The sequence below is a fragment of the Pseudorasbora parva genome, chromosome 7 (assembly GCF_024679245.1).
Source record: "Pseudorasbora parva isolate DD20220531a chromosome 7, ASM2467924v1, whole genome shotgun sequence".
Lineage (NCBI taxonomy): Eukaryota > Metazoa > Chordata > Actinopteri > Cypriniformes > Gobionidae > Pseudorasbora > Pseudorasbora parva.
This window is the reverse complement of record NC_090178.1, coordinates 5884379-5899138: the sequence shown is the minus strand read 5'-3', so window position 1 is coordinate 5899138 and position 14760 is coordinate 5884379. Positions and strand designations below refer to the sequence as shown.

Below are 14760 nucleotides of genomic sequence, written 5' to 3'. Positions count from 1 at the left end.
GATGAGCTCTCGTGATGAGAGCTGAGGTAATCGCGACTACACTCGTGGCATACATTCACAACGCAAGTTCAGTCTGGCACGTTTCAGTTCATGCCTTTGCAAGCTTAACTTTCATAGAAATTAATTTGAGAAGTTAAAAACTTACATTGCTCACCATAGCTCCGTTTAAACGAGTGCCTGTGGCTGCGAGCTGAGCTGTGAGTGTGATCTCCATCCCCATGCGCGAGTTCAAAACATGCGGAAATGGCTCCCTCTGCTGGCTGTAGTCTTTAGCCTTTGGCCAAACATTCCTCCTATGATGCAAATATCGTCAATTTACATCATAGGAGGATTTTTTTCAGAAATAAAATGATAAATCTCTTGTCACAGGGGGGAAAGCACAATCATATGAATATACGCCAGGGTTTCTACTGATACAAAGCCATATGCTAATCGCTGAAGTAACCCTTTTACTTACATGAAAATTGTGCCACAACGCAAAATAAATAGTGCTTAATCATGGTTAATCGATTTTAACAAACCTTTGTGTTTATATATGTATGTGCACATAAAGAAATGTATGCATATATACAGTACACACACACACCTTCACAAATAAATAATGGCCTATGTGTTATTAATATAATGTTTTGAATTATATTATTTTCACTATTTCTGTTTTCATTTTTATTTTATAAGAAGTTTTATTATTTGTAAGTGTTTTTGTCATTTTATTATTTAAAAAATATATATATGTCTATACAGTTTTTATAACGTTTCAGTTTTATGAGCAATAGAAATACTGATGCTTGCAATATAAAAAAAATTGACAATAGCATAAATTATGATTGAAAACCAATACCTTTAAGTAAAATGGTCAAGAACAATATGCAAGCCAAATATGCAAAATGCAGTAACTAAAAAAGGACCAGGGTCACAATGGTTCTTACCGAAACACTAGGAGAGCCGGGCACAACCTAACGCTTTTTCACTTTCTCAGACTGTGTAAATCCACTTGGGGTTCAAAGTACTTTTTTATTTTCTCACATTAATTTTAAACATTGGCCACGGATGTTCTTATGCTAAAAAGAAGATCGACTAGATACTTCTAAAGCATTTAGTAATCACTGAATATGGTTCATCATTTAGCTAAATCAGGACATCCATTGCACTGTAAAAAATTTGTGTTGGTTTTTGTTGGTTTAACTTAAAAAAGTAAGTAACCTGGTTGCCGTAAAATTTTGAGTTTTTTGAAATTAAAAATTTGAGTGGATACAATGAAGGAAATTAGTTTAATAAATAGAAACTCAAAATATTTTTGTATCTGAACCACATAAAAAATGTGATAAATCATGAGAATAGCACAAATTGGCATGTTTCACCGCGTCATCAGAAATAAAACACACACAATTACCCAATATGCTTAATAAATCCTTTAATAATATTTTAATAAAGGTTATCGAATCTCAAAAAATGTTCATTGTATTAACTAAAATTTTTAATTTCAATTAACTCAAAATTTTAAGGCAACCAGTTAACTTTTTTTCTAAATAATTTTTTACAGTGTGGTAAAATAGCAAAATACTGTAGTTTAATTTTGGATTATTAGCATTTTGCTGCTTTAAAAAAAAGTTTTTTTTTAGAACAGACCATTGACCCTTCCTTTGAATGAAAAATGAATCAATATAGTAATAAATTAATATTGTTAATTTATATAGCATTTTACTATGAAATTGAACATTTAAATCAGCAGTCCTAAACTAGTTTTGCTTTAGGACCCAGATTTTACATTGGACAACAATTGGTAACTCAACACAATCATAGAAAAGAAAAATGTCTTCAAAGTACATCACATTTAAGCATTTGGAAGATACAATGCATTCAAGTTGTGCATTTGATCAGTTCATGCATTCACTGGGAATCGATCCGATGACCTTGGCGTTAAAAATCCCATGCTTTACTGTTTGAGAAACAGAAATTCCTGTTATTGAAAATACTTGTAAATGCATTTCCCAGCTGAACACACAGACACTGGGTCAAATTCTGAATTAAGGTAGTCAAATTAGTAACAGGTGAATCTGCAGTAAAATAAACCCTGGTCTTAAAGTCCTCACTCACCACTGTGAACTGCATGAACGTGTTGGATGGTCTTCTCTCTCAACACGGAGACTTCAACACTGGTATGTTTTTATATATAAGGCTATTTTAGGTCTTCTTCCATCCTACCTTCTGACCTACATCAGTGTAAAAGATATTGGGACTTACAATCTTCGGTCCCAGGATCTTGTTCTTCTGTCTGTACCCAATGTTAGAACTGAGCTGGGGAAAAAGGCATTTAACTTTGCTGCTCCCTTTGCATGGAACAAGTTACAGAAACATTTGAAACTTAATAAGCTTGTCTCATTGGTTACTTTTAAGAGGATATTAACTGACTTGGAAGCAGCCACATCTGGCTGTAGTTGTTCGGCATGATTTGTTAAGGATTTGTGGTTGTTGTATCTGCTATTTTAGTTGTCTTATGTTATTGTGTATTATGTGTTGTATGTATGGTTGTACTGCTGCCTATCTTGGCCGGGACACTCTTGAAAAAGAGATTTTTAATCTCAACGAGTACTTTCCTGGTTAATTAAGATTAAATAAATAAATAAATAAATAAAGAGATACATTTTTGGTTATTAGTATTCTGTGACGTTTTTCAGAAAAAGCGCTTAATGCACCGGCTAATAACAACGGTTTATTTTAAGCAACATAGTAAGCAATTTTGTGCATTGATAATGTGTATTCATCAGCATTTTACTATGGCATTGAACATTGAAATCAGCGGTTCACTAGTTTTGCTTCCGGATCCAGGCTTTACATTGAACATCAACTGGTAACATAATATCATTGTAGAAAAAAGAAAAAGCCCTTATAGTCAAACGTGAAATAATTTGTATTACATTTATGCATCCAAAGCAACATATCTGCAGCAGTTTTGATTGTAAGTATTTTGCAGTGTTTTTAGAACAGACGTTAGTTGAGAACCACCGATTTAAAAGCTTCCAGTACTAGAGCAGAGTGTCTTGAAGAGCACAAGAAAATTGCACAGATTTTTTAATTGTAAATCTACTCACGTTCTACAGGCCCTTAAGATGATCAGCAGGATGACGCGTTTCTGTCTCTCCTCCTTCTCGACCTTCACCTGTCTCACCCTCTTCCGTTAAACTCTCCTTATTGTTTCCTGCTGTCTCACCTTCTTTAATTCTCTCAGCTTCTCCTCTGGCCTCAGTCTCACGGTCTCTGTGGGTGAGGAGGATGACCTCCAGCAGCACGCACACACACACACACACACACACACACACACACACACACACACACACACACACACACACACACACACACACACACACACACACACACACACACACACACACACTCCCTCCTCCTCAAGGTGGTAAATATAGACCAACAGCAAGACCAGAGATCAATTCAAAGCATCCAGATAGACTTACAGTGAGATCAAAAGACAGAAGACCTGGAATGACACAATGGGACAGTGCATTGTGGGATAGAGAAGCTGCGGGAAAAGAGATCTGTGGAAACAATGCATCAAGATCTCAGCGATATAAAACGCTCAGATCTCCATTTAACCCTGTGAAGAATAATCCTGAAGAGATCAGATGACACTCACATTGTGAAATTATGGTGGTTTTCACAAATCCATAAGATCTCAATAATGTCTCAAACTGTGCTTAAGACTCAAGACTGCAATCAAAGATCTCTACATCTCAATTTCCCAAGAACAAGGGCTGCTATATTGGTCATTTCTGACTCGTTTGTGCCATTTTTTATTCTTCTAACTGACTTCTAAGACAAAGTGGATACTTAAATGAAACATCTTCAAATAAACTCTGTAACATGGAAAACATGATGTAGAATGGCTTTTTTTAAATAACTATAATGCACAGCAGAGTGGGTTATTGCTTTAATATCATTAGTTATTTAAAAGCTATTTGGTAACATACACCAGTGTTTACATTGTATAATAATTTAAATAAACAAGTTTACTTTGTTTTAAGGTGTCCTTTACAGTTCTATATATTTGAGTAATATTTAATTAGGGTTAATTGCATGTAATTATACATTATTTACAGGAATTACTACAGTAAGTACATGTAACGTGTAACAAGGACACTAAAATAAAGTATTAACAAAAGTTCCTTAATGTGTAACGAGAAAATTGGTGCTTTAATGTGTCACCGTGTTGATATTTTAATTAAAACTAACACTTTAAGTAAATCTGAAATAATATAAAATATACATATTTAAACTGTTGAATGTATAAAAAGCAAAAACATTTTTTGAAATAAAATAAGCTTTTATTAAAAAAAAGAAATAAAAAAGAAAAAATGACAAAAACCTAAAAATGACAAAAATGTTACTAAAATAAAAATGAGCTTTTGTTAAAATTTTTTAAAAAAGTACAAAAAAATTAATAAATAACTCAAATTAAAATAAACTAAGAATATAAAAATGAAAGGTAATTCAAAATATGAATAAATACTGTAATTGTATATCAATAATACAAAAAGCACATTTACATGAATTAATTTAGCATGGCTTTTTTCCAAATCCACTTGTGGAACAAATGAGGAACATCACAAGCAATGTGTCATAAATGCTGTCTTTTACAATGGCTTTAAAAGCAGCTCATGGCTTTATGACTTTATAGTTGTCATTTAACGAGTGTCACATGCATGCGTTACGGCGACCAGATGTTGCCTTCTCAAACAGTGTTGAGGGAAGTTTCTTTTTAACTATTTATTTACATGAAATGTCCCTTTACATGACATTTCATTTACTGAATGAAATGTCAGAAACATTAGAAATCTTTGAGGTGTTGATGGACTCAATCTACTCCATTTGTGTTTTGATGACAAGAACTCAGCTTTTTGCTCAAAAAGTTGCTTTTTTATGTAACTTACCCATATAAGTGTTGATAAAAAAAGAATACATGAAGCTAAACCATTTATTTTGTTTATTTAAAAGTAGTGCCTGTTCCTCCTTTTGATATTTGATATATTAAAAGTAAAGCATTGCAATATTGCATTACTTCCTAGGGGTGTGTTCACTATTTTTTTGAAGCTGCCAGCATCTGTTTTACATTATAATCCTATGGAGTAAACAGTGTTTTCAAAAAAATCGTGAACGCTTTTTAAAACGCCAACGCCAATGTCTTTTTCTGCAGCTCAGCGCATCTTTTCAAAATGAAAAACAGTTCTACTTTTCTGATAAAAACGCCTTTTTGACAGCTGAAACTGCGCATCATCCAATCAGAGCTTCTGGACTAAATTATTGTAAGCACCATACTGTTTTCCTCCCCGTATAATGTGCATCCACAAACGTTGTTGTGAACCGATATTCTCCTCCCCATTAATTAGGGCTGGGAATCGATTCCAAAAAGAATCGATTCCTCGATTCCAAGGCGTTGGGAATCGAGAGTCGATTCCAACGTTTGGAATCGATTCCATCGCGGGGAATCGACTCCTCTTTATTCACTTGTCTCTCGCTTACTAATAATGATTGGAAGTCTATTTAATTTTTGCAAAAGTTTCTTTTGAACAGTTAGTTTCAAATAACGAGTTAAAAATAAAGCAATTCAGCTGTTTTTTTTGCGTCATTGCGTGATGACGTCACTAGAACGTAATTCTAACGACTTATTTTTATGGTATGAAATGTTCAAATCAAGCCATATGTGAACGCATATCGCTGATTATTACTATACCTTTCATTCACTTAGTTTAATAGTGTTTATTGTCATTGTTTCCTTCTGTGATCCTGCATCGTGGACAAGTTTACTACATTTTGCACACAAAAACTCCATAATTTTAAATTGTGAAATGGTTCTGTTGTCACGGTAGGTTTTGAGCTCTGCTTACAGATGCAGATGTGAGGGTCTTATTTTAATTTTCTATTTTCTTTTATTTTCTTAAATCTATTTATAACTGAAAGAAAATGCGCCTAGACTAGAGTACAGCTTAATGACCGAGTCTAATGTTGCTATAGTAATGAACGCAACTTGCTCACGCATCTGATTGACAAATAAACTGCGCACTCTTATATTATTGTTTTTGTTAATATTGTGGTTATTTTGCCTCGTACATTGTGTGCAAAAGCACTTATTTGAACGTAGTCATTCAACTTAACTGTCCACATGCATTTTAGACATGTCATGTAGTTTTAAACATGCAATAAATGCACATCCATGAATAATGTGCGATCCTTTTTATTTATTAGGCTAAATCGTATTTACTTCTGGGCTATATGGGCTATTTCAGGAGAATCCATCATTTAAAATTCATCAGAGTTTTGGAAATGTATCATCATTTTACAAATAAAGTTTCGGAGAAGGATACTTTCTACATCCTTGTATCCTGCGGTCACTCCGGAACTAGGTTCCTCCATTGATTTTGTTAAAAAAAGAAGAATCGAAAGGGAATCGAAAACAACAGTGCGGAATCGATTCTTGGAATCGACTCCGTCGATTCCGGAAACAGGAATTGGAATCGGAATCGATTCCAAAAATTTCGGAATCGACCAGCCCTACCATTAATGTCAAAAGCCAACGCAAGAGCCACTTTTCTCTTTCTCTACATTTTTTGTCTCTGCACCACACAGTACTTTTGTTGCTGCTGTTGTTATAGCAACAAGAGACGCCCTCGGCTGCTATTTGGGACCAAACGCTGCTAGCTTTTTTAACTAAAAGAGCGCTCGTCAACTTTTTATTGTAAAGTCAAGTCAAGTGTAAACAGCCTTGTGTTAGTTACTTTTTCTCATCTATAACTTAGATATTTTGTAGTAAATGTAAAATAATGTGATACTTTACTAGTTACTTGAAAAAAGGAATCAGTTTATGTAACTCCATATGCGTTACCCCAACACTGTACACAGCCGCGTGTGAGCCGTGTGTGTGAGTGTGTCAGGTAATGCTGAGGGTGGGAGACCACGCTAGACTCCAGGCCGCGTGTGCCGAGGCTATTTATACGCATTTATTGCCACACCTGCCGCTCAAATACCACAGCAAACAATGTGCTGAGGAGGGTCCTGACCACTTCTACAGTTTCATATGTGACATTGAGACTAAGAATAAACTGCATGAATAGAACAACAGCAGGCCAGCTTTGTCTGTTTCCATTGTGACAAAAGCATCCATTCCCACAGGCCAAAACACATGCGCTCAAACCTGTCCTTGTTGAGACAAGCATGTCTACCGCTACTGCTAATACGGCCAACCGCTGTTACACACAATCACACTGACATTTAAACAATTAGATCACCAAAAAAATGTAAGCACTGGCTTTATATACTAACCTTCCTGTGGTTCAAACATGCCATGACTTACAAGGAACACAAAACATAAAAGTCGCATTAAAGCCCTATGTGGGCGGGGTTAGTTTTGAAGGGAGCAATGTCATTTTAGCACAGGACGTCTGTAATATTAATGACCAATTCGCACGGAATAAGAAATCTGGGTAAAACTAGTAGACATGTGAGGGGTAACTTAAAGGGTTAGTTCACCCAAAAATGAACATTTTGTTATTACTTACCCTCATGTCGTTCGACACCCGTCAGACCTCCTTTCTATATTTTTGTTGAAATCCGATGGCTCAGAAAGGCTTCATTAGGCGCGTTTCCATTACCCTTCAAATTGCGATTTGAAAATACGCCTAATGGAAATGCGGCAATTTCGCAAAAACTCCCATATATCACAAAAAAGTTTTTACGCTCTCATGAGGTGGTTTTTATTTGTGGACTCGGGGAACTAATTATTTTGCATGCACTCACTCCAAACGCGGTCTTCATTTAAAATTTTTTTTTTGTTTATTAAATGCCAATTTTTTCCTTTCCAAAGCATTTCTAAATTCAATTCACATGCCCAACAAACGAAATATCTAGCCAAAATAACGAAAGTGGTAAAAACAAAACAAAAAACACAACAAACATTTGAGTTACCATGCAAATTCAAACATTTCGCTCTTCTCTATATGCGTCAACCTGGCCGCGCGTAAAAGTCGATCATTCTTTACAGATGACGGTTTCGGTTTGTTTGGAGAGAAGACGAGACGGAGTTCTTTATTAAACTCATAAAAGACAATAGGATTACAGTAATACTGGATTCTTAACACAGAAATGCTACATTATCATGAAGACCTTGAAGCAGATCTGACACACACACACACACACACACACACACACACACACACACACACACACACACACACACACACACCTCATATCCGTGCCGCTTAAGTAACCTAAGGGGCTTTCCTTGCCATTAATGCTTGGATAACACACATGTCTCCTTCCAATAAAAATAATTTCTAGTGTGGTGGATGGGATATACAAACCTACCAAGTATCGTTTTGGAATGACCTATCGCGAGAGGAAAGTAATACGTTTTAGTCGCATAACTGCAGCTATGGAAACGCTGTCATTTCGCAACAGTTTTTTATCGACATTTAAGAAATATTGCAAAAAATTTTCGCAAATCTGTAATGGAAACGCAGCTATTGACACCAATGTCATTTCCTCTCTCAAGGCACTAAAGATGTCGTTACAAAGCCCATCTCACTATTGTGATTCTTAGGTGTGTAACGATACACTCGTGTCACGATTCAATATGTATCTTCTGAACTCACAATACAATATGTATCCTGTAATTTTTGTGGACCTGGATGCCTGGACACTCTGTTACACATGCTCTGGGACTGTCCTGATGTGCAAAAATTCTGGGATATGGTGCTTGATGTGTTGTACAAGGTGACTAAGATTAGTTTTCCCAAAGATCCAATCATTCTACTGTTGAACGACAACTCTGAACTGCCTTTAAATAAGAAGGTACGGAAACTCTGGCTAGCTGCATTGACGGCAGCAAAGAAGTTAATTGTTCAACGATGGAAACCACCTCATGAACTTTCTTCTAAGCACTGGCTGCATTCTTTACTGGAGATATTATATTTGGAAAATTCATCCACACGAACTAACCAGGCTAAACCAATGGCCTTGTCTTGGTGGAAAGATTGGATATATAAAATTAAAGAATTGATGGTTACTTAATCTACAGCAAAAAATTATACAACAAAAAAATGTCTCCCTTCTTCTGTATGGGTGTGTATATTTGTAACGTGACTGTACTTAAGATTTTGTCTATCCATCCAAGTCCTGAGTGCTAAGGGTTGGGGGGATTTGGGAAGAATAAGTTCTCTTTCCTGTATTGCAAAATGTACTATATGCTTGTTCAAAAAAAAAAAAAAAAAAAAATGTATCACGATATACATTTTTATTTTGTACTTTCTTATTATTATATTATTATTTGTGTATTACTATCAGGACCCATAAATATTCCCCTATTGCATTATTATACATTACATTCAACATTATGTATAGTCATTGTATGATTCTATGTAATAAGTTTAATAATATAACTGAAACTCTGTAAACTTTCGTTTTTTTCCCCTCACGCAATACTGCACCGTTATGAATCAGTCAGTGTATCGAATAATGTGTCGGATCGCATGTCAAACCGTCAGACTGCTGAAATCACGCGACTTTAGCGATCCAAATCAAGAATCGATACACTGATTCATAACGGTTTGAAGCTTTGTTATAAAATCGGCCCAATCACTATACAAGTCATTATTTCGTTTTTTGTTGTTGTTTTTTTCCGCACAAATCTATTCTTGTCGCTTTATAAAATGATTGTAGAATCACTGTAGCGAGATGGGCTTTGTAAAGACGGCTTTAGTGCCTTTTATGTCCTGATCTAGTACGAGTTCACGAGTGGAAATTCACAGGTTTGACATCCGTACCAGTGCACTTTCACTCGTCGTATGTTAGGAAACACATGGGTTATGGTTTGCCATAAGTCTGCTATGTCTCTAGTGCTAATGGAGTTCATTATCTGAACATACTTCTTCCGAAACTTTAATACTACATCGGGTGCGTCTCATTCAGCTCCCTAGCTCCCGTGAATCATTATATCGTGTACATGAATTTGGACACTGGTAAAGAATGCTGGCTCACTACACATTGGGACACTGATGACTCTTTCCGGATATGTGACAACTGAACAACACCATTACAGGCATTGATGAACAGCAGAGCTGATATCTGTCTGACATTACTTGTAATGTTATTTAAAGTAAATAATGATAAATACTTTGCTTGTTACATATACGTGCAACATTTCAGCCGTAATACATTGCTAAATTGAGCTAGCTAGACCTGCCTAACAATGTATGTTTATCCTGAAATATAATAAAGTAATGGTTTCTATTTTTTAAAACACATATCATTGCGTGTAGTGAGTTGGCTCACATGATTTATGTTTCACCGTGAAGAGAGCATTGTAAGCGTTGATGCACCCTGCATTTTGCAGTGCATTGTGGGACTTTTTAGGGAGTGAACATTTCAGTACACTGGAAGGATTCTGCGATCAAGAGCACAAACTGGCCGACTCGATTCGTTAAGGTCATGATTGGTGCATTGAACAGACTAAAACTTAATATTATTTACAGTGCTATTGATAGTTTTTGTTTATATTTTTAATTCGATTTTTCGGTTTTAAATATAATTTTAAAGTTTTAGTAACTATGTTTTTTATTTGTATTAGTTTTTTTTGTATTTTGTATTTTTTTTTTATTACCGTTTTAGATTTTGTATTACTTCAACTGCAACTAAATGAAAATGCATGGGAAACTAGCTGAAATAATACAAGTTTACATGTTGTAATAATTCATTTCATTTCTTTAAAAAATCCTCCTGTTTATTTGATAATTTAAGTGGCAAAGCATGCACTCAGATCTGGTGTATTGCTGCAGTAGTTTTGAAATGCAACAGATGCAAAATGAAAAGCTTTAGTGGAGGGAAAGTCTGTTCCTCTTCACACAACGCATCAAAGACTTTGAATATTGCGCATAGAGTCAAATGGATTATTTAATGGTTTTTTCGTGTGTCCCTTTTGACCTTAAAGAAATGCAACATTCCTCATTTTGTGTTCTGCAGGGGGAAAACATGCAGGTCTGGACCAACATGAGCTTGAGGAAATAATGACATTTTCATGTTTGCATGCCGCTATTCATTCTTTTTTTCCTTTTAAATAGCAAGTCATAAAGATCACATTAATATGCAAAAATGAAGGGGATGTGTGTGTGAGCGCGCGCCTGTGCATCCAATTAACTCAAACGACGCATCTATCAAGCTGTTTGGCGATATAGGGAAAAAGTGCACGAGAGAGAGAGAAAGCAAATCTGCCCACGTGCTAATTAAATGCGTTTCACAGAGCAGGAGGAGACGGCATCTGTTAGTCCTCGCTTATGCATGAGACGAAAACATTTTTCACGCGAATACCCTGGACAAAGAACATCACTCATAGAGCTGGGAAATAATCAGTGTCATGTCCATTGTTACAGATCTCTGTTAGATGAATAAAACATTCAAGTTTTCAATGTCCACCATACTGAAGCCTACGTTCAGATTAGCACACTACACTCATCTCTGCATTGCACATATTTAGGTAACACTTTACAATAAGGTTTCATTAGTTAGCATTGATGTATTAAGTAACGTAAGAACTAACCATGAGCAATATATTTGTTACTGTATTTGTTCATCTTTATTAACGTTAGTTAATAACAATACAGCTGTTCATGGTTTGTTCATGTTAGTTCAGTGCATTAACTAACTTTAACAAGATTTGATTTTATTGTAAAGTGTTACCTATTTTTTGAATGAATGAGAGTAGCCTACTGTAAAATTAAATGGCATTTACTTGTCACGTGTAGAAACCAGGGATCAGGGTTTGGCAGGTTAATACAGTTAATTCCTGCTGGTATAGATTACCATAATCATCCTCCACTAACACACACACACACACACACACACACACACACACACACACACACACACACACACACCAATAGCCATAACATAGCCATATAAAATCCTCATGAGCTTTACACGTCCAATCACCTCTCATTTACACACCTGTTTACGACAGACTGACGTTCATGGGATCAGATCTATCAGATAGCATCAGAGTTCAAGGCCTGTGTACATCTCGTGTCAAATAAAGCAATCGCTGGATGAATCTCAAATAAAAGTAAAACAGTTTAACAAATATAATTGATAATGTCAATATTTAATCATTTCATTTTCACAAGTTATACTGAATTAGCTTTTCTTACTTTAAATGCTTTGTTACGTTTGTGCTTGAACATAACTCTTATCTTTAATTGGTCTAGTTATTTTGCAATTTAGGTTTTTATTTTAGTTTTTTTTAGATGTGGTAATCAATGCGTTGTGACTGCAGAACATTCCCGCACTCTAATGAGGCTCTGTTATAAAGCACATGCAAACAGTATTACTTTAATTTAAGATGAATAATTAGTATGTTACTAGTTACTACCAGGTTACTACCTTGAAAGCGCTAGCGACGTTTCTTTTGATTTTTGAAGAGATACGATCTTCTTCGTTAGTAGCGGCGCTGTCTATGCTATGTGTCTATAGCGCGACCACGTGGAGTCAGCGTAGCTCACAGCGCCATCTGCTGGTGAAAATAATTCACACGCAGCTGCTGTGTATGTTGTTCGGGTGCTTTTTGTGCAGTACATTTCTGCGGCTTGTTTTGAACGAGCTGTAAAATTCAGTAGTATATTGGGACATTTCCGGGGACAGCTCCAGTCAGGGACAGAACACAAAAAACGTCACCCTAATGTAAAAGTGAATTACAGGGTATAACGTTATGTTAAACACTAATGCATTAGCTTGAGGCTTAATATAAACAGTCTTTTTGTTTTGGGCGCTTGGATCACGTACCTTTCCCGCAGCAGCAGCTCAAGGCTTCCTACACTGTTTTTAGATGCATTTTATCCGTAGAAATGCACTATTCGGTGCTGTAATTTGGCGCGACTGGTGGAAGCTTCAACGTGCAGTCGTGCACTGTACAGAGGACAGACCAGACTAATCGAGAAACGTTGTCGATGATTTTCATGATCGATTTTATCGACTAGTTGTTGGAGCCCCTAGATCCTTACTGAAAACTAAAACCTTCAGCTGAATTTGCATGCACAACATACACAATATTGACTAAAATAGTCTTTTTGAATTTACTGAATGGATTGCACTGTAATGTATTTTTAAAAATAACCAAATGTATTATATTTACAGAGTTTCAGACGGTAATTGTTTCTCATATGGACATCTAAAAAAATAAAAGTGCATGCCACTTCAGTGGTAAACTCGGTTTATTCTCGGTGGAGAAGTTTTTCATAAACTCTCGAGACTCCGCCCTCTTCCTGAAAGGATGCCGGAACAGCAGCTTATTTGCATTTAGAGGCACATACTAAATTAATAATTTGACATAATTACCCATAATTGCAGTTATACCCATACCCCAAACCGTACCCATATCGTACCTCAGCAGCGCAAGTGTTTTGCAATTCTTCAATATGACCAAAATAAGTACATTGAAGTTAATTTGGATGTAAGTACATAGAAGTTAAAATTGTGACCCATATTTGTTATAGAATATAGCACAATTTTGTATCAAATGACCTATCTGTGCACATTTTTTTCTTCATTTACATGAGACTCACAACCTGTCACTCACATGAGATCCACCAATAGCAAACCACAACCATTCAATCAATTCCCCACAGACAAAATCAAGCCCCGCCCTACATTTGTTTTGTTCTTGTTCACAAAGCTTTTTTACATGGATACGTGTCACAGTATAGGGATGAAAAGAGTATCGCAACTTCCATTTAATGCCAACTTTAATAAGGCCTAAATATTATGCCTGATGTTCACTCGTTTTCTACACACTGGGCACACTCAGTTAAAAAAAAGCAACAAACCTACACAAACCCCAAAAATTAACATACCAACCTTCATTAACAAAAACTCATGACCGTGAGATGACACACCTGTTCTATGATTTGATTATTGCTCATTAAACACACATTACGTTAATGACCCGTCTCAAGCAGGCAGAGAATGCAAAATACAAACTCCTTCACAATTAATGACCTGAACTGGATTAGGCACATTAACTAATTAACAAGCACTTCATAATAAGCTATGAAAATCCAAAAATACATCTAATGAGTGTATTCCTCTTGTGATAAAAAGGAGATCTACTGTAGTGAATTATTTTCAGCAGTGGCACAGAAGCAGGACTGAATGAATTACACCTCAATATGAGACACTGAAGGTAAATATCTGATGAGAGGTTGTTAACATCATTAAGGATCAGACAAATAACTTTACTATACAACTTTTCAAAAAATGTTTACGGCTTAAACCCATTAAAAAACTGCATTTTATTTCATCCTATCTTCAAAAGAAAGCAAGCACATTTTCTTACCGAAATACTTTTTGAATTGACAATTAATATTACAATTAAACATACTGAAAAATGACTTCAATGATGACGTTACAGTTAAAAATGTGCTTAATTGCTGTGAACAATGTCACAGTGCAAAGACTTTAGTTTTATTAATAAAAAAAATAATAATAATAATGATCAAATAAGCAAATGAATTCAAACAAACAGTCCAAAACTGCACTAATGTAAAGAAAACATCCCATCGCTGTATGCCCAGATGATATGCAAACTACGTTCCTCGGCTGGAATAAAGCAAGTTTTGGTGGATGAGGATTGCAATCAAGACGCTGTGACGTACAGGAAGCAGCAGAACCTGATTTCATAAAGTACAACAATTTTCCTGGATCTCCCCAGAT

The 14760-nt window shown here is 35.6% G+C and overlaps 1 protein-coding gene across 4 annotated transcripts in view; it reads right to left on the bottom strand.

Annotated features, from left to right (window-relative positions):
• myom3 (myomesin 3) overlaps positions 1 to 12501 on the bottom strand; it is a 125641-nt gene extending 113140 nt beyond the window's left edge. For 3 of the 4 annotated variants that reach the window (XM_067447848.1, XM_067447846.1, XM_067447849.1), the window contains exons 1-2: positions 12436 to 12501; positions 3093 to 3551 (exon numbers count right to left, since the gene is read on the bottom strand). The gene's annotated coding sequence lies outside the window, so the exon portion shown is untranslated. Of the gene's footprint in view, positions 1 to 3092; positions 3552 to 12435 lie in introns of those variants that run through there. The other variant, XM_067447847.1, reaches the window with a different exon arrangement.
• Positions 12502 to 14760: the final 2259 nt, after the last annotated feature.